This window comes from Sapajus apella, unplaced genomic scaffold (genome assembly GCF_009761245.1).
Source record: "Sapajus apella isolate SASKATOON/1434 unplaced genomic scaffold, GSC_monkey_1.0 scaffold8, whole genome shotgun sequence".
Classification (NCBI taxonomy): Eukaryota; Metazoa; Chordata; class Mammalia; order Primates; family Cebidae; genus Sapajus; species Sapajus apella.
The window spans coordinates 7,970,615-7,990,093 of record NW_022436948.1 but is presented as its reverse complement, the minus strand read 5'-3'; positions in this window follow the sequence as shown (position 1 = coordinate 7,990,093).

The following is a 19,479-nucleotide window of genomic DNA, read 5'->3' as shown; positions in this document are numbered from 1 at the left end:
GTGGGTCAGAGCCTCATCCCCAGAAAGAAGCCTCTTTATGGGCCTTAAAGTTAGTCAAACAGGTGTTCCCAAGACTGTCTAGCTGCCAGCCACACTTCAATTACCCCCAAAATGAGGATGGCAATACCCATAGGATTTTTTTATGTGTAGCTTAGAAAAGGATTATGAGTGAAAAATGATTTTGTTAACTGTTAAGTCAAGTGCGTATGTGAAGTTGGCATTATGTACTTTACATTAAAATTCAAGGAAAGTTGGCAAACTTTGAAAGCTAGAATTTGCACTTGCTACTAAAAACGAGTAATTTATAAGTGAGACGTCAGGAAACCCCAAAGCCTCTCCATGATTCCAAATGCTGTCAGAAACTCCTCAAAGCAAAAGCCCACTGTCTGCACTTTAAATTGAAAAGTGAAATTGCGATCATCCCTGTGTATCAGAAACAGTCATGGGATAACAAATTGCAGCAAGATAAGGTTGTCCCAACCCCAAATACCAAAGACTCACAGCCCTAAGGACAAAAGTGGGGAAAAAACCTAAAGAGAATGATGAGTTGAGCCAGAGATGTTTGTGACCCAACAGAAGAGGGATTTTCACATTCCCTTGTGCTGTCCTGGTCTTTAACGCATGAAATGTCAGAGCATCTATACTGATTGTATTTTGACAGAATTATCAGAGGCCAAAGTGGGTCTTACAAGTTTTGGGTATCTCATATGCTTCACAGCCAGCCCTTCTTTGTAGCATGGCTGAGTGCTGAACTTAGCGCCAACTTTTAAAAAATTAAAATTGGTCAGTATTACAATCCTTTTCTCCCCCTTCTGTCTTCTGTCCCTCCTTCCATTCTGTCCTTCTTGCAAATGTAATTCAGGCAGAGTTCTGACATGTATGTATCAGGCTTGCTGTTGCCGGCATCATTTTGTTCATTACCATTTTCGAAGGGTTGTATCAGGCAAAGGCGTCCTCGTTCTCGGAGCAAGGAAGCCCCAGCCAGACAGTTGTCAAGGCAACAGAAAATGCACGCTGTGAACTACCAAGAAAAGGCCGTTTCTGGCTGCTAAGAGTCTTTGCACTGTTGAGGCTCAAACTTAATTCTGCGGCTTGGCAAAAAGAAGTCTTTTGTGGCTAATTATAAAATACACCCTATGTTATTAGACTGGGGGATAGATGATTGCCTGCTAAATGTGTTGTGAAAAATTAAGGCAGTTTTCAGAGCGGAGGGACCTAAACTCAGTGTGCTGAAAGGATCGATTGCTTATTTTTGTCATTCCTTATAGCTGAAATAGAATAGCTGAACGAGTGTGTGTGTGTGTGTGTGTGTGTGTGTGTGTATGTGTGTGTGTGTGCACGCGCGCGCACAGGGGCTTTCAAACTCTCACTTATTTGAGTCTCATTATCTACTTTGCTGTCTTAAGTGTTCAAAACAAGGTAGCAAGTGCACCGTCCATATTTAGATTTTTGTGGGGAGCTAGGGAAGTCTTTAAATAACATCACTGTTGGTCCGCATTAAGAGTTGTATATTACACGCAGCAGGTGAGACTATCAGATCAGAATCTGAGGGTTAATTTCATATGTTAGCTGTTATCATATCTCCTCCTCATCTATTGATTTATTTGTTTTTGCCCGCTATTCTCTTTGTACATACTTGCTTCTCAACAAACCCCAAATAAATGTCATATATTAAGTTAATAAAAGACGTGGTCGTTAGGGATTGAAAGCATCAGGGTGAAAACACTGGTGTGATAATCTACCTTCTTAAAAAGGTTGTTCTTTTGAAAACAGAATGTTTTAAAATCTAACTTTATATGAATGGTTGATTCAAAGCCTGGTGGCCAGTCTTACAGTGAATGAAGACTGAGTGAATCCAGTTGTTAAATAATCCATGTTAAGCATCCACTTTTTTTCTTTTTGGGTGAGCCTCCACTCATTGAAAACAAGGTAAACTTAGATGGAGGTTGACAAGATTGGTTATCTTTCCTCAGGATCTCCCCCTAAAGAAAGGAAAACTGAATCATCCTTTAGAAGAGGAAGTATTACCTGAACAAGAGGCAATATATTTCTTTCTACACTCAGCTGATTGGTCATGGAATAAAACAGTATTTGTAGTCCTCTCTCAGGTACAGAAGGCTCATGAGGTTGATCTCCTAAAAGAAGAAAACGCTATGGAAACTGATTATGTTCTAATGTTTCATGTGCATTGTATTTACTCATAGGTATTCAAACAACATCCCTCCCTGTAGACTGAAATGTTCCTAGGACTGTATTTTAAACACTAGGCATATTCGATATAGGCAAAGGGATGGGGAAGGTGATTATCCAGCAATCAAACATGTCAGTCAGTCTTGTCTGGATAACCAACAGCAGGGATCCAGGTTCATTGCCTCTATAGCTCTGTGGGACTTTGTTTCTCTTTATAGCATTTCCACATGTGTTGAAACAGGTCCTAAATGTAGGTGTTCAGTATATTAAATCTAGAGCTTTCTAAAGGACTGAGTATAATTAACTCTTGACTTAAGTTTCTTTTTAAAAAATTCATTTCTATCTCTGGTTTAGAGGTAGTGGGAGGCTGTGAAATGGAAAAATGGACCAAAATAAGAAACTGAAGTGAAATGAAGTGACTGAAATCTGTTTCTCCACAGCCAGCTTTCTGGGAACGTTTCAACAGCACCAGGCATCCTTGCATACAGAGTTCCTACTACATTCCAGGTGTTGCAAAATTTTCTTTGAGTGGGATAGAAAGTAGGAGAATAAAAATCAAAGGGATGCCTGGTCCAGCTCTCAAAAACCTCAGATTCTAATCGAATGCAGATTTGGTCTGAATGTGCAAATCAGAATGTACCCAGGGCCCCGATCCACATGTGTATAGGTTCCACAGGAATGCAGAGTAGAGAACTGCTATCTCTGCCTGAAGGAGTCAGTAAGGTTCCACCAAAGAGGTAGCTTTGGAGCTGGACCTTGCAGGCTAGGTAAGAGTTTAATAAGCAGAGAAATGGGATGTGAGGCTGACAGACGACAGGGCATTCCCAGCAATGCTCATGTAGCTGAAAGAGCTCAATGCATACGAGCAGTGGAGAGTTTTTTCACAAGGCAGCGGGCCCAGACTCTTGCACAGGTGGAAAGGAAGGGACTTAAGAAAGGCTTTTAAGGCTGGAAGGGCTAGCTGTCTCCCAGAGAAGCTTCTGATATGCTGTGCTAAAGAGCTTGGCATTTAGCTCCTGTGTTACAGGGCCTCGGAAAGGTTTTAAGCAGAGGACTCACTGATCCAGTTCATGCTTTGAAGAGACTCTAGTGGGTGGAAAGAGAAAGGGTGGATTGGAACGAGAGTTTAAGGTGGAGACAGGCTCAGAGATTAAGGGATGGCTCAAGGGAGATACACATACTTGAAAGGAAGCCATCAGAAAAGAAGAGGGAGGTTATTGTGGCAGGGGAAAGACATTATACATCTTGGTTGGAAGTGGGGTCTGGAGCTCAGAAGACAGATCATGGATAGGGATACAGCTTAGGGTCTGGAGTCCTGACTCCACCCAAGGGTCTTACCTCTCTTACCTCTGGGAGTGATGACTGAGCTTCTGGAGGTCTTGAATTTCCGAAATTTTACGTAAAATGGAAGGTGCATGTGCACATTTCCTAGGGAATGAGCTGATAGCTTTCATCAGTTTCTCAAATATGTCCTTCACCCCTAAAAGATTAATAATGAACACAACCCAAGAGGTTGGAAAATGGAATACAGAACATCACCAAAAAGCACTATCTTAAATGAGGATCTGTCTGCAGGGTGTTAAACTGAACTGAGAGTAACCCAGTGAGCAATGGAGAGAAGACGAAGGTCTGGAAAAACTTGATGCCCCTTCCCCTTAGGCTGAGCACTCAGTGTTGCTTTTATCAGCTTCATCTGGCTGCCCCCCTCTCTAATCTCTCCCCATATCTACTTCATATCAATCAAAGGAAATAACATAGAGAGCTTGTAAACTCCAAAATGCTCTGCAAGTATTTAGTTATCATTTAAGAGACGAAATATGGCAACATCATTTAATGCCATTTAAGCTTTTACTAGTTCTGCCCATCTCCATGGAAATTATCTGTGACATTCAAAATGCCTGTTGATTCTACGTTCACTAATCCTTTTATTAATAAGTGAGCACGTAAGGTTAACAAGCCTCAGACACTAAGACATGCTATCAATACACACCAATGCCTTCCTCCTAATTCAGGGCTGGGTGGGATGGGCCTGAGACACAGATGAATGGCCAATTGCTCAGAGGTGGAATGTGGAATGCAACCCAGCAGTACTATGCAGCAATGCAGTCAGTCAGAAACGTCTAACTTTTCAGTGCGGCTTAAATGATGTTGAATTAGCCACCGTGTGGCAGTACGATTATGTCTCGACATCACTGTGCTAAATCTAACCCAGAAGGAAGCCCTGTGTGTAGAGTGATGGTAGCATTAAGATGTGTTTCAGAACAGAAAAGAGCTAACATATTCTACAAGTTGAAAGAAAATGCCTGTCACCATTGTAGCTGATGTGAGAGAGTTTGGCATGTCATTTAGCCCAGATTCCCATTTGAAGTAAAATGCAGGCATTTTTTAAGAACAGGGTTTTGAACCATGGAACTCATCATAGAACTGATGGAGCCACATATAAAGAATTGTTGATGGGAATGGGTTCTTTGCATTCAGATTTCAGAGATGAGGGGTAATGAAGAACCCTCTGATCCAGGTGTCTAAAATAGCAAGGGATCATTTAAGCAAATTATCCACCAATGATTCCTTAACAAATTTTTTTTCCAAAGGCAGGTTTAGGCACATGCTAGGAGGGAAAATTAAAAAGAATTCCTTTCTTAAATGAGTTATTAAAGAAATAGATTTGATTAGAAATGAGCTCATGAAGTTAAAAAGTTAGAATGATTCAAAGTAAAACATCGCTTTTTTCTTGTGAAGTCAAATGAGGAGTGTGCTTCTGAGAAAGGAAAAAGACAACAGCAAGGAAAGCAAATGAAAACCAACATTGGGTTGTGCAATTGAGTGAATGTGTTCCCTTAAAATTCATATTTTGGAAGGTTAACACCAATGTGATGGGATTAGGATTGGAGCCTTCAGGAAGAGATTAGGTCATGAGAGGGGGCCCTCATAAATGAGATTAGTGCCTTGATAAAAGGAAACGCTGAGAGCGCTCTCTGTTTCCCTGCTGTGAGGACACAACTAGAAGACAAACTTGGAAGAAAGTCCTCACCAGAACCCAGCCCTGCTAGATCCCTCATCTTGGATTTCCAGAGCTGTGAGAAACACTACAATGCCTGTTGTTTATAAGTCAACATCTCTACGACACTTGGTTATGTCAACCTAATCTGACTAAGGCAAGTTGGGAGTCAGAACTCTCAAATTCTCTGAATCCCAGCTCTGGCATAGCTGTGGGTGTGATGGTGGGCATGGCACTTCACAGATTTGCTTTCTGACTTACTTTAAACAAGAATGAGCACAACCACTACTGCCTACCTGAGTTCATTGCACAAAAGTGTTTTATAAACTGCTATATAAATAATTTATTTGGCACCATCTTGACATTTTAAATGTCTATATGAAAATTTTCTCTGCTTGTCACCACTACCTCCTGTTCTTATAGAAATGTGTTTTCATGAGCCATTTGGTTCAGAGTTGACAAGATAGACGCAGGGAGAATAATTATTCAACCATAAATGATATCAAGCAATGTGGTAAAATATCTTAACTTATCAGACTCTAAGCACCCTTGGTTATGAAACCCAAATAATAACAATGCATGTGGAAGTGTTTTGTAAACTTTAGTACTCGGTGCAAATGTCATTTCTTTATTTCAGTTTCTCTCTTACTAAAGTCTGTTTTTCTGATCTTTTTGCTGCTGGTATATTTTTGCCCTAGTAAGTTCAAAAAATTAAAAATTCATAATTTTTGGCTTCAGGTACCTCTGTGGGAAGTCTGAGAGTTTTTTTTTTTTCCTTTACAGGTCTGCATTGCCTGCTTGATTCCAACCTAAATCAACTGGGTTGCTCCTATGCTGTTTATTTCATGAGTTTGCATCTCACTCTCTTCTCACCTTCTGTATTAACCTTTACCTTGGAAACATCGGATCTGTTCCCATCTAAGCCAAAAACACTATCCAATTTTATATCCATTAGGTAATGCCTTGTGATTCAAACTACATCTCAAGATTCTGCTTGTTGAGAAAGCTTATTTCCAGGTGCTTGGAGGGGTGACAAGAATGCAATTCATTAATCATTGTAACTCTTCATATTTAGAGAATGAGGCAATTAAAAAGTGCTTCCTCATATACATGTGACCTTGTTTGATCTTCACTTATATAAAGAAAACATAGTATCTATAACGAAGTATTTTACATTATTCCATCCATTGTGTAAAGTGAGAAAACCAACAATGTTTAACAGAAAGTCTAAAATCTCTCAGATGATAAGCAAAACAGTGAAGTTTCTTCCTTTCTGTCTATATCTAAGTTTTTTTCTTTCAAGATTTTCTCTTTGTTTTTGGCTTTCTGAAGTTTGAATATGATATGCCTACATGTGTATTTTGTTTGTTACTTATCCTGTTTGGTGTACTCTGTGGCTTGGTGTTTTTCATTACTTTTGGAAAGTTCTCAGTCATTGTTTCTTTAGCTATTTCTTCTGCTCCATTCCATCTTTCTTCTCCTACTAGTGTTTAGTCACACATTTATTGCATCTTTTGAAACTCTCCCACCGTTCTTAATTGTTCTGTTCTGCTTTTATCACTCTTTTTTCTTTTTGTATTTCAGTTTGGAAAGTTTTCATTGACCTATCTTCAAACTCAATGATTCTTTCTTTGGCTGTGCCTAATCTGCTAATAAGCCTATCAGAGGAATTCTTCATTTCTGTTAGTGTTTTTGATTCTAGTGTTTCCTTTCGATACTTTTCATCTCTCTACTTCATTATCCACCTGTTCTTTCATGTCTACCTTTTATATTAATAATTAATCACAGTTACTTTAAGTTCCATAATAATTTCAACATGTATCTCTTATCTGAGTCTAGTTCTGAAACTTGTTTTATCCCTTCAGAATGTTTTTTCTTGTCATTTGGCATGCCGTATAATTTTTTGTTGAAAGCTAGATACGATCTATCAAGTAATAGGAACTGAAGTAAATAGGCATTTAGTGTAAGAATTAATGGTCGTCTGGCCAGAAGTTTGTTTGTGTTTAGTGTTTGCTATAGCTGTATGTTACAAATATAAATAGAGCCAGAAGTTTCAGATTTCTCTGGTGTCTTTGTCTTTGTCTCACCTCTCGTCTTTGGGCTTCCCTAAGTACTCCTTACAGAGAGTCTGTGTCAGCTCTTTCAGCTGTGCTCTGCTGTTTATACTGTATTCCGGTTGATGTGATGGTAAGGTGCCGGGGAGGAGGAGCATCCTATAATTGTATTCATAAATCTCGGTCTTTTAATGGGGCTGTGTCTTGGGGCTATAATTTTCACAGGTTTTCTCCGTTGGAACTCTCCCTCCCCACTTTCTCCCCTCTCGCCTCCTATTCCCTTTCCTGTTTGCAGCCTTCCCAACATATTTCCTTGAAGCTATGGTCCTTGTTGACTGTGGGGATTTTTTCCCCACTATGAAAGTAGACAGAAAGTTTGTGGGGAGGGTGCTTTCCACTGGATATGACTCTGGCAAAGTCTTTTCTCTTGGAGCGTAGGCCTTTATTGCAGAGACATTTCACAAAGATTGCTCTCCCCACTTTCCGGAGCCTTAAGGGATCTCTCAGATCTTTATCTTGAGAACTTGTGAATTTCCTGGAGGTAAAGCCAATGATGGTATGGGGTCCTTGAGGACCGGGGACCCCTGGGACTTTCTGACTCTCATGCTAGTCTACACTCCTGGCTGACCAAAATTACCATTGAGTGTTCCTACGAGTTTATGCCTCCTGTGGCTTCTGCTTCAGGTAAGTGGATCTTGGCTATATTTCCCCAGTTTTGCAGGTGGCAGTTTGCCCTAAAGCCACAATTCTCTCGTGGTTCCAGGAAACATAATTGATTTTCCAAGAAAAACTTCAGCTTTTTTTTAATTGTAAGAATGAAATGATGATTTCCAAAGTATTTACATGTCAGAACAGGAACCAGAAGTCCCAAGTCATTTCCTTCACCTGAGAGCCTTCACCAGGTTGTAAGCAAGAAGAAGAAAAATCTACAAATAAGCAATAATTTACTCGCTGCTATTAGTAAAACCATATTTGTCTTATTAGCGAAGAGGAAGGAAATGCTGATGTATTGACTTCTCTCTCTGCCCATTTTCTATGGAGGAGGAAAGCCGGCAGAAGAGTGCTGAAATAGCTGTGAGGCATAAAAAGCATAGGCATAACATGCAGCAGAGGGATAGCAATCATTCCAGCAGAAGGCTCAGTCTGACTGTGGCCATCAGGGGTGTCTTAGGAGGGATCCAGGCCTCCAGAGATTAGAACAACCTCCCGATATTTCCCACTTCTGGCTAGTAATTGATCTGCTGTCCACAAAATCATGGCAACTCATAAAATCACAAAACTATTGCATGTTGAAACTGGAAGATTCTCAGGGCTTTTTTTTTTTTTTTAACAAATGAAGAAATTAAGTCCCAGAGAATCTGGTTCAAAGCCACACAGTTAGCTCTTGACAGATTGTGGGGCCGGAGGCCGGGGGCGGTCTCCACTTTTATCAATGCCTTTTGCTCCTACTCCAAATTACTTTTATTTTCGTTTTATTCTGCCCTTTGGAACATAAGATTTCTATCTACTTGTATATATACTTTTCTCCTTAGTATGTTGGCTCCCTAAAGAGGGTAGAAACTGGCCCTTTGTGTTATTACTAAACTCCTCTAGGCACTTATAAAGGTGAGAAATGTCCCCCAAAAGAGAGAAAAATATAGCAGTGCTGAAGATGGGGAAAAAGAAGTAGGCAACAGTTATTTATTTCCCTTCCACCTTGTCATCAAGGCATTTTGCAAGCATATCACAACAGAATATATCTGATATATCTGCTATCACCTCCACCACCCTTCCATTCCACCTGAGATCATGTTAGGAAAAGAAATGGGGAAGATGTTTTTGTTCTTCTTGCTCATTGCTTCAAATGATGAGAAAGCCTTTGATGAGGCAGACAGAAAGAATAATGAGGCAAAGCAAGAATAATAAACCCAAGTGCAATGATAAAACCAAGTGTGCAATAGGAAAATATTTAAGACTAAATCTAAATCCTTCAACGTGAGTCATCTGAGGATACCTTTGAAAATGTTATTTTTATTAGGTTTGTCTGAAACGTTGAGAAGCTTTTGTCCTGTGCTTGGTTATCTCGGAGTCTTAGCTGTCAGAGAAGGAAGGTACCTGAGAGTCTGCCTTGTTTAAAGTTCCTCATGCTGCCCTGGAATCCACTGAATCACCAAGGACCAGTTGACCTCTGTTGAACCCACTTCCACCCACACCCACCTCCAGTGGGACACTCATTAATCCCAAATCCACTTACTTTATGTTCCAGGGCTTTGGGTGTTAGAAAGTCCTTTCTCTTGTTGAGCTGAATATGATTTCCTTGTAAATCCATGAATTGGTCTTAATTATGTCATAAAATAGATATGCTTGACAATCCAGCTATTAAGCAAAGTATAAATTTTGTATTAGTCTTTCTGAAAAGAAATCTTGTACAAAACTTGACAATCTATTTTTTCATTTTCATGGATCTCAAAACAATATAAACCAAAATGGCTAGCCTGAGTGATTTAAGGAGTTCAGCAAATTGACTTATATATAAGGCTGAGGCTGAAGTAGTTTGAAATATAGAACATAGAAATGTCTTTATTTCTCCCAAAGTGGTGAATGACCACATATCCCTGTGGGGCACTCAGGGCAGGAATATACCCCCAATTTGTGGAGATAAAGGATCACTTTCTCATCTAGAGTGTAAATTATATTAACTGGAGAAAATGCTGAATTATATTAAAGGAGGCATTTCCAGTTCCAATCCTTAAGATACACATGGAAATGGGCAGTTGTGAGTCATGTTGCACTAGACGTTAGAGAACCGAGTGTCACACTGAATGGTGATAGATGAGATTGAAATTGGAACATTCTCTTTTTCAGAAAGATAATGGATCTTGCATTAGAAAAACTTGGAAAAAGTTACAGGGCATGGAGACATTATTGATGTTGAACATGATTTCAGGCAGGCTGTTTGTTTTAGCCACAGCCAAACTCCAACCCCATCAGGGAGGCAGCAAGCTGATAGCAAAAGGAATGTGGAAGAGAGGAAGGCTTGCAGCAAATAGATCAAAGAGGAAACAAGGCAGAAGTTCCCATTTTGATTGGGGCCAAGTATGAGAAGAGATAGCCCCAGTGAGAAAAAGTGAGCTCCAGGCTCTAGGGATGAGCAGGGAGCCATGAGGGAAAAGTCTTAGTACCTGAGCTCTGTGTACATACAAGAAAATGCAAATTCAATTTGAGCACCAAGAAATTACACATCTGCACGCACAAGGAATAAGAGAAAAAGGTGAATTTACAATATGACATCAGTAATTAAAAGAACTAGGGAGAAGCAAGAGGAATCTTACTGTAGCAGATCCCAGACTCTTTGAGTTTATTAATTTTTAAAACTAGAATGTTTAGTTCATTTGTTTAAAATATTAAATGTGATTCAAATAATAATATCTTAATGATGATTCAAAATCAAAGTCTTGTCAAAAAAGAATGCTGAAAAAGGTAATGTTCAAAGAAAATAATGATTATATGACTAAAGATAGTAATTAATTTCTCAGGAAAAAATGATCCACCCACTTGTAAAATCCTTTATATTCGTAGAAACTTCTTTGAGGTAACCCTATTTTACTCCCTTAAGCTCACCTTTGATTGAACAAAGTAAAAATAATCTTTCTTTATCTATACATTTGCTTTAATAAATAGGCATCTAGAAACATCAGAGGCAATAATATATCAAAAGCTGACTGAATTCCACTGAGCTGTTTTGAAAATGAGATTTCTCCATCTTTGAATTTTCAAAAAGCAATTTGTCTTCTTCATAGGCTGACAAAAAAGGAAACTTTTCGATGCTTTACTTTGAAGGACAATTCCTTGATTTCAAATATGTAAGGAAAAGAGTTCTCTGCATACTTTATCTTATTGTGTATACATATATCTATCACTTGGCTTCTTTGTCAACCTCATAGCCGGAATTATTGACTGCTAATCATTTGATGTACCACTCTAATTTCAATGAAGTTTGTCCAAATGAGTTATTTATCTCATAAATATGTTCATAGTCTCTAATAAACTATGTATGCAATTTCTTAGTGAAATTTCAATGGTAATGCAAAGTGAAATATCAATCAGTTAAAAAAGTTTTGGGGTGGAAGTGGGGACAAGGGGAAGGAACCACTCTTGGTTCTTACAGGATGGGCTTTGCAATGAGAACTTAAATTACAAAGGAAAAAAATGCATTAAATTAATACCTAATTTCTAAGCTACTTGACCAAATTATTTGAGGCTTATCAGTTTTTTTCTTGCTTAGTGTTGATATAGTACTTACTTAACTTTGCTATAATCATAAACAAAAACAAACAATTACGGCATGCTCTTCAAATTGAAAAGTGGCAGGTAGCACTCCCCATCTTCAATAGTAGGTACCTGAATCTGTATCTCTCCATATATCCTTTGAAAGCAAACTGATCAAGGAGGGTATTAAGAAATATCACCCCAACCTTCATGAACAAGAAAACTAGAAGACAAAGAATAAGATAGACATTAAGTTTAATGGGAAGAACTTCTCAAACTAGCAGAGCCAGTTTCAGACTCCAGACTGAAGAGAGAGATGGACAAGGATGGAAGAGGTGTAACTGCATTTGAGGATGTAGCAGGGAGGAAAAGAGAAAGCATCCCCTCAAGAGAATAGGAGTGTCCTGAGATGGGAGATATAGAGAGCAGGTTGAGGCCTTGGGTATCCATTGGCTACTCTGGAATTGAAAAAAAGAGGCTTGATGTTTCATAGAACCAGAAGCATAAGTCTTCTAGGAAAGAAGAGGGCAATGTGGAGGCTTGTTGGTAAATTGGAAAACATAGCAAAAGCCAGGATTCATAGAAAGAAGTGTTACACATCAGAAAGCACTGTGGCCACCTCCGCACAGTAGAAGGCAATGAAAAAGTATGCCCTGCTTAAGAGGGCAACAGAAAAGATAACATACTTAAAATAAATGTTGCAGCCAGGTGTGGTGGCTTACACCTGTAATCCTAGCACTTTAAGATGGAATGATAGCTAAGAAAACCCTGAAAAGGAAGATAATGTGGGTGAGGGGGCAGCCCTAACCCTATCAAGTATTAAAATATAGCACTAAGCTGCTGCATTTAAACCATTCTGGAAATGTTCTATGAATAGACAGACCAATGAAACAGAATAGAAAGTAGATCCAAGTATATAAAAAATTTGTGTTCGATAAAGGATGAATGCATCCTTTGTTATATACAAACTTCCACTTGGGAATTTGTAAATTTGGTGAAATTATGAGCTTTCGTTAATTACTGGAGAAATTATGAACTTTCTGTATTTATTGGGGATATTATGAACTTTCTTATAAATGATGTTGAAACAACTGATTTCATTTGTAAGAGAAAAATGTGGCCCCATACTTCAAATTATACTTAAGAGGAAATTCTAAAATATCTAAAATACAAATGTAAAACTGAAACCACATCATAGTCAGATAAAACAAAACTTTGAGGGGAGGAAAATACTCAAAATACAGAGATAATAAAAACAAAAGAAAGAACTAATAAATTCTATTTTCTCTGTCTCTCTATATGTGTCCGTATGTTTAAATATAACAAATAGAACAAGATAAATAATCAAAGCTAAAATAAAAGAACATGTTTTCACCTGAAGAATTTGAATCTGTGAATCAAAATACTTCATCTATTTTCAATTGACTCAAACCATAGATCAGTACGTGGACTCAGCTTGGTAAAATTTATAAATCTCAAGACAAAAGCTCACTCTTCAGGTATTTTAGCAGAAAAGTCAATCTACCTACAATTTAATAAAAATAATATTTGTCTCAGACTTTTCCATAGCAATGAACGTCAGATATAAATAAAAGTAACATTTACAAAGATTTAAAAAAGAAAGGTTGTAACCCAGGAATCTAGACTAAACAAATTTTCACTCAACTGTAAAGGTAAAAGTAAACAGTCAAGGCTTTAGGAATTGGTTCACCTCCATGCCATTTTTAAAGGAAAAAAGAAAAAGAAACCCAAAATTGAATATGTATTGCATCAAAGCAAAGTAAAAAACTTAAGAACACTCAGGTACATTTTTAAAAGTTGCAATTATTGGAAATACTCTTAAAACCATAGTGTAAATACTTTGAAAATGCTCCTGAAAAAGAAAGGAGTTTCCAGTCTTTCCTTCTCTCTCACGAACACACAGCTGCAAACCACAAACACATTTATGCACTTTTAAAATGTTAGATTATTGCAACCGAAGTTAAAAATTAGACAGAGAAGGCCAAGGAACAACAAGCAGCCAGCTTCCTAATTTTATATAAAGAAGCATCAATAGAAACTGTCTTGTGTTGGCAATAGTAATTAGATAAATATTGGTTCAAATGCATGTTTTAAGATTTGAAGAAACTTATCAGATAATTAAAAACAAAATATACACCTATCTAGTTATTAGAGGTACAAAGACATTAAAAATAGTCAACTTACAAAAAGAGAAAACAAGAAGAAAAAATAACACAAGCAGGAAAATAAAGATATGAAATGCCAACTTCCTAAAGTCTATTTTTTTCTCATCTGTAAAATGTGGGTTATAATAAACCTAACCATAGGTTAATTTTGAAGATTAATAAGATAATGTTCAAAAAGTATCTGTCAGTGTCTGGCTCACAATCAAAGCTCAAATAATTTTTATTATTGCTATTTATAATAAAATATGACAATTATAAATTATAAAAGTAAATTTAAATAGTTAACATTTAAATAAAATATTTAACCTTTCTTATTAAAAGAAAAAACTAATACAATAAATAAAATAACCAAGACAATTAAAAATTTAGGCAAGTGATAAAATATCTCAAACAACACGAACCAAAAGAAAGTAACAGTGTAAAATTCTAAATAAAAAAGCATTGGATAATGCAAAGATGATCATTTTATATGGACACGTTTTAAAAAATCACAGTGACCATAAGATTGTCATGAAATTTAATTCATTAAAAATTATCTTTAAAATAAATAAAAGTATTTTAAAATACAAGGGATAAGAAAGAATTTTTAATGTTTTATTCTCAGTATTTATAAATCAAGAAACTAAAAATAAGGAAACCCTCTTTTGGGAACCGTGTCCATGGTGGAGAGCTTTCTTCTTTTGCTCAATAAACTCTCACTCCAATGTCAAAAAATAATAATAATAAATAAAATAAATCAAGAAGACCAAAAATATACCGAAGATGGCAGAGGAGGTCTCGGAGGCAACACAACGTATCTACAACCATCTGATCTTTGACAAACCAGACAAAAACAAGCAATGGGGAAAGGATTCCCTGTTTAATAAATGGTGTTGGGAAAACTGGCTAGCCATGTGCAGAAAGCAGAAACTGGACCCCTTCCTGACACCTTACACTAAAATTAACTCCAGATGGATTAAAGACTTCAACATAAGACCTAACACCATAAAAACCCTAGAAGAAAATCTAGGCAAAACCATTCAGGACATAGGCGTAGGCAAGGACTTCATGACCAAAACACCAAAAGCATTGACAACAAAAGCCAAAATAGACAAATAGGACCTAATCAAACTCCACAGCTTCTGCACAGCAAAAGAAACAGTCATTAGAGTGAATCAGTGACCAACAGAATAGGAAAAAATTTTTGCAGTTTACCCATCTGACAAAGGGCTGATATCCAGAATTTACAAAGAACTAAAACAGATTTACAAGAAAAAAAACAAACAAGCCCATTCAAAAGTGGGTGAAGGATATGAACAGACACTTTACAAAAGAAGACATACATGAGGCCAACAAACATATGAAAAAATGCTCATCATCACTGGTCATCAGAGAAATGCAAATCAAAACTATATTGAGATACCATCTCATGCCAGTTAGAATGGCGATCATTAAAAAATCTGGAGACAACAGATGCTGGAGAGGATGTGGAGAAATAGGAACACTTTTACACTGTTGGTGGGAGTGTAAATCAGTTTAACCATTGTGGAAGACAGTGTGGCTATTCCTCAAGGACCTAGAAATAGATATTCCATTTGACTCAGCAATCCCATTACTGGGTATATACCCAAAGGATTATAAATCGTTCTACTATAAGGACACGTGCACACGAATGTTCATTGCAGCACTGTTTACAATAGCAAAGACCTGGAACCAACCCAAATGCCCATCGATGATATACTGGACAGGGAAAATGTGGCACATATACACCATGGAATATTATGCAGCCATCAAAAACGATGAGTTTGGGTCCTTTGTAGGGACATGGATGAACCTGGAAACCATCATTCTCAGCAAACTGACAGAAGAGCAGAAGATCAAACACCGCATGTTCTCACTCATAGGCGGGTGTTGAACAATGAGAACACATGGACACAGGGAGGGGAGCACTACACACTGGGGTCAGTTGGGGGGAAATAGAGGAGGGATGGTAGGGGTGGGGAGTTGGAGAGAGATAGCAAGGGGAGAGATGCCAGATGTAGGTGATGGGGAGGAAGGCAACAAATCACACTGCCACGTGTGTACCTATGCAACAATCTTGCATGTTCTTCATATGTACCCCAAAACCTAAAATGCAATAAAATAAATAAATGGGAAAAAAATAATGTAATTAATTAGATTTAATTAGTGCATATTAAACAAAATACCTTTCCAAGGTTTCGGAAAACCTTAACAAAAACTACATCTTACATAGTCCACAGGATTAAAAAAAATTTCATTTGTACGTAACATAATCTATCATCCTTACATAATAAAAATAAAAACTAATGAGAATAAAACATTTCAAAAATCCAGTAATTTGAGAATAAAAAGCAAACCTTGTAAATATCAGCTAAAAAGAAAAAGCAAATGAAAGTTACTACTATGAGCCATTTAGAAAGTAATGACCATGTGAAACTTTATGTTAAAATTTCTGTACCAAGACAAATCAATGGGAAAAGAAAAGGCCTTTTGGCAAGTGGAACTGGAAGAACTCAATAACCACACAAGAAAGAATGAGTTGAAGTCCTATCTTACATATAAACATTAGAATGGAGGAGCTGAAACTCTAAAACTCTGAGAAGAAAAGAAGTATAAATCTTCATGATCTTAGACTGGACAATGGTTTCCTAGATAAGACGTTGAAAGCATAAGCAACAACAACAACAAAAATACATAAATTGGACATCATCAAAATTAAAAACTTTTGCATTTCAAAGAACGATATCAAGAAAGAAAAAGGAAAATCCACAGAATGGGAGAACATTTTTAGGCATCTTATAAGGCAGGGGTCCCCAAGCCCAGGACCACAGACTCTACCCATCTGTGGCTTGTTAGGAAGCAGTCTACACAGCTGGAGGTGAGTTGGGGGAAGTAAGCATTACTGCCAGGGTTCTGCCTCCTGTCAGATCAGTAGGGGCATTAGATTATGTGAATCCCCATTGTGAAACTTCATTATGAACTGTGCATGCAAGGTGTATTAGTCCATTCCTACACTGCTATGAAGAAATACCTGAGACTGGATAATTTATAAAGTAAAGAGGTTTAAATGACTCACAGTTCGGCATGGCTGGGAGGCCTCAGAAAACTTACAATCAAGGTGGAAGGCAAAGGAGAAGCAGGCACCTTCACAGGGCAGCAGGCTGGAGAGAGTGCAAGCACTGGAAATGCTAGACACTTATAAAACTGTCAGATCTCGTGAGAACTCACTCACTATCAAAAGGGCAGCATGGGGGAACCTCCCCCATGATCCAATTACCTTCACTGGGTCCTGCACTTGACACATGGGGATTATAGGGATTATGGGGATTATAATTCAAGATGAGATTTTGGGCAGGGACATAGCCAAACCGTATCACGAAGGATCTAGGTTGCACACTCTTTATGAGACTCTAACGCTTGATGATCAGAGGTGCAACATTTTCATCCCCAAATCATCTCTCCACCCCCTGCTTCTTACCCCCAGTTCCAAGGTTGTGAGAATTCTCTTTCATGAAACTGGTCCCTGGTGTCAAAAATGTTGGGGACCACTGTTATAAGGGACTTGTACCTAGAACATATAAAGAATTATTACAACTCAATAACAGAAAGATAAATAACTGATTTTTAAAAATTAGGAAAGGATTTGAATAGACCATTCTTTTAAGAAGATATACAAATGGCCAGTAAGTACATCAAAAGATGCTTGACATCATTAGCCATTTGCAAAATCGAAATGAAATCACAATGAGATACCGCTCCACACTCATGACGATGCCTATAACAAAAAAGATGGATAAAAACAGGTGTTGGCAAATATATGGATGGAGAAACTGGAATCCTCATACAATGCTGCTATGAATGTACAATGGTGCAGCCACTTTGGAAAACAGGCTGGCAATTCCACTCCCAGGTATATACCCAAGAGAAATGAAAACATACATCCACATGAAACCTTGTATACAAATGTTCATAGTAGCATTGTTCATAATAGCCAAAAAGTGGCAATGACCCAAACGTCCATGAACTGATGAATGAATTAAAAAATGTGATATACTCTTATAGTGGAACGTCCTTCCATGATAAAAAGAAATGAAGCATTGACATGTGCTACAACTGAGACAAACCTTGAAGACAGGATGCTAAGTGAAAGAAGCCAGTCACAAAAGACCCCATATTGTATGATTTTGTTTATATTAAATTTTCAAAATAAAGGAATTTATATAATATGAAGTAGATTAGTGGTTGCCTTGGGCTAGAGGGGCTGGAGCAATTGAGGATGATGTTTCAAGGGATGCAAGGTTTATTTGTAGTATGATGAAAATGTTCTAAAATTGATTGTTGAAATGATTGCACAACTCTGTGAATATACTGAAAGCCATTGAATCATATACTTTAAATGGGTGGACTGTGTCACATATGAATTATTCCTTAATAGAGCTGTTAAAAAACAAACTTGTGCTATGATTTCAACTTCCAAGTGGAATGTAGTTGTCATGGTCACCCAGCATTCCCAACACAATTACTGGACAAAAAGCCAGATGAATGACAAAAATCTTGTTTCAAGGCACCATAGAGTTGTAGAAACAATAATTAGATGAACTGGAATTTCACAGAGGAGACTTCTAGGGCAGTAGGAATTTTGCTAATGCTTAGTAAGCCCTCATGATCAGATTTGGCCCACACCAGGGAGAGAAACCAGAGACATTTTTGTTGGTCACTCAGAGCAGGTACTGGCACAAAAGATTATACAACTTGAGAAGCACAGACTTAATTAGTCTTTTCTCCAAGAAATTTTCTGTGTGCTGGAGATGAACATGCAGGACACCAGAGCTAGGCTAAGGGTTCCTAAAAGACAGAGTAAAATCTGCTTTAATCTCCAAGTACTTGAGAGGCTGTGTTTCCCTAGAGAGAGAGGCCTGCCATTTGGTCCTTCAAGAATTTTGCCACATTTTAAAGCTGCAAGATAGAGGAGCTAAAGATCAAAGCTCAAATCTAAGAGGTAGATTTGACACAGTCTTCCATGTTTGAGGGAAAGTGACCCACTGGTCTCTCAGTCCAAATCCTTGAAGGGTATTCCTTAAGAAACAGGAAAGGACCAGAGATGAATGAATCCTAGTAAAACTACATATGTGTAATGGAACTAAGAGGGGAAGATAGCAAGGTGGGAGAGAGACAATGGGGCAAAAGCAGCAATTGAAGACATAATGGCCAAGCATTTGCCAAAATGGATAAAACATTAATTCATCAATTCAAAAATTCAAGAAACCCTAAGTAGCTCAGTAAACCCCAAGTAGTGTATAAGAAAAAAGATCATACTAAGGTACATTATAAACTAAAACTTAGCAGATGAAGTCAAAAGTTTTTTGTGAAGCAGATTCATATGCTTAAATGGCATTATTAAATAATAAATATTTAAAATTTCAGACTACTTATTCATAATAAGAAATTCAGAAAATAACAAAACCTAAGATTCACAGGAGATTGGGTTACTAAAATTAAATGCTGAAATTTAGTCATCAGAAGAAGAAAAAATAAATAAATTGACATTAATAAATCTGAAAGGTGGTTATTTTAATAATAAAACCCAACAAAAGACATACATTTACTTTCAATGTTTATTATTTTAATTAAATAAATTTGATTCCAATTAAAAAGCACAAACGTGAGAGTGATAAAATGACATGACTACAGATTCAAAGGAAACTACAGAAATAAAGGAAAGTGTAAAAATGTGCCTTTTGTAAATAAATTTGAGAGTTTTAATGAAAAGCATAATTTCCGGCCAAGTATAAATTATAAAATT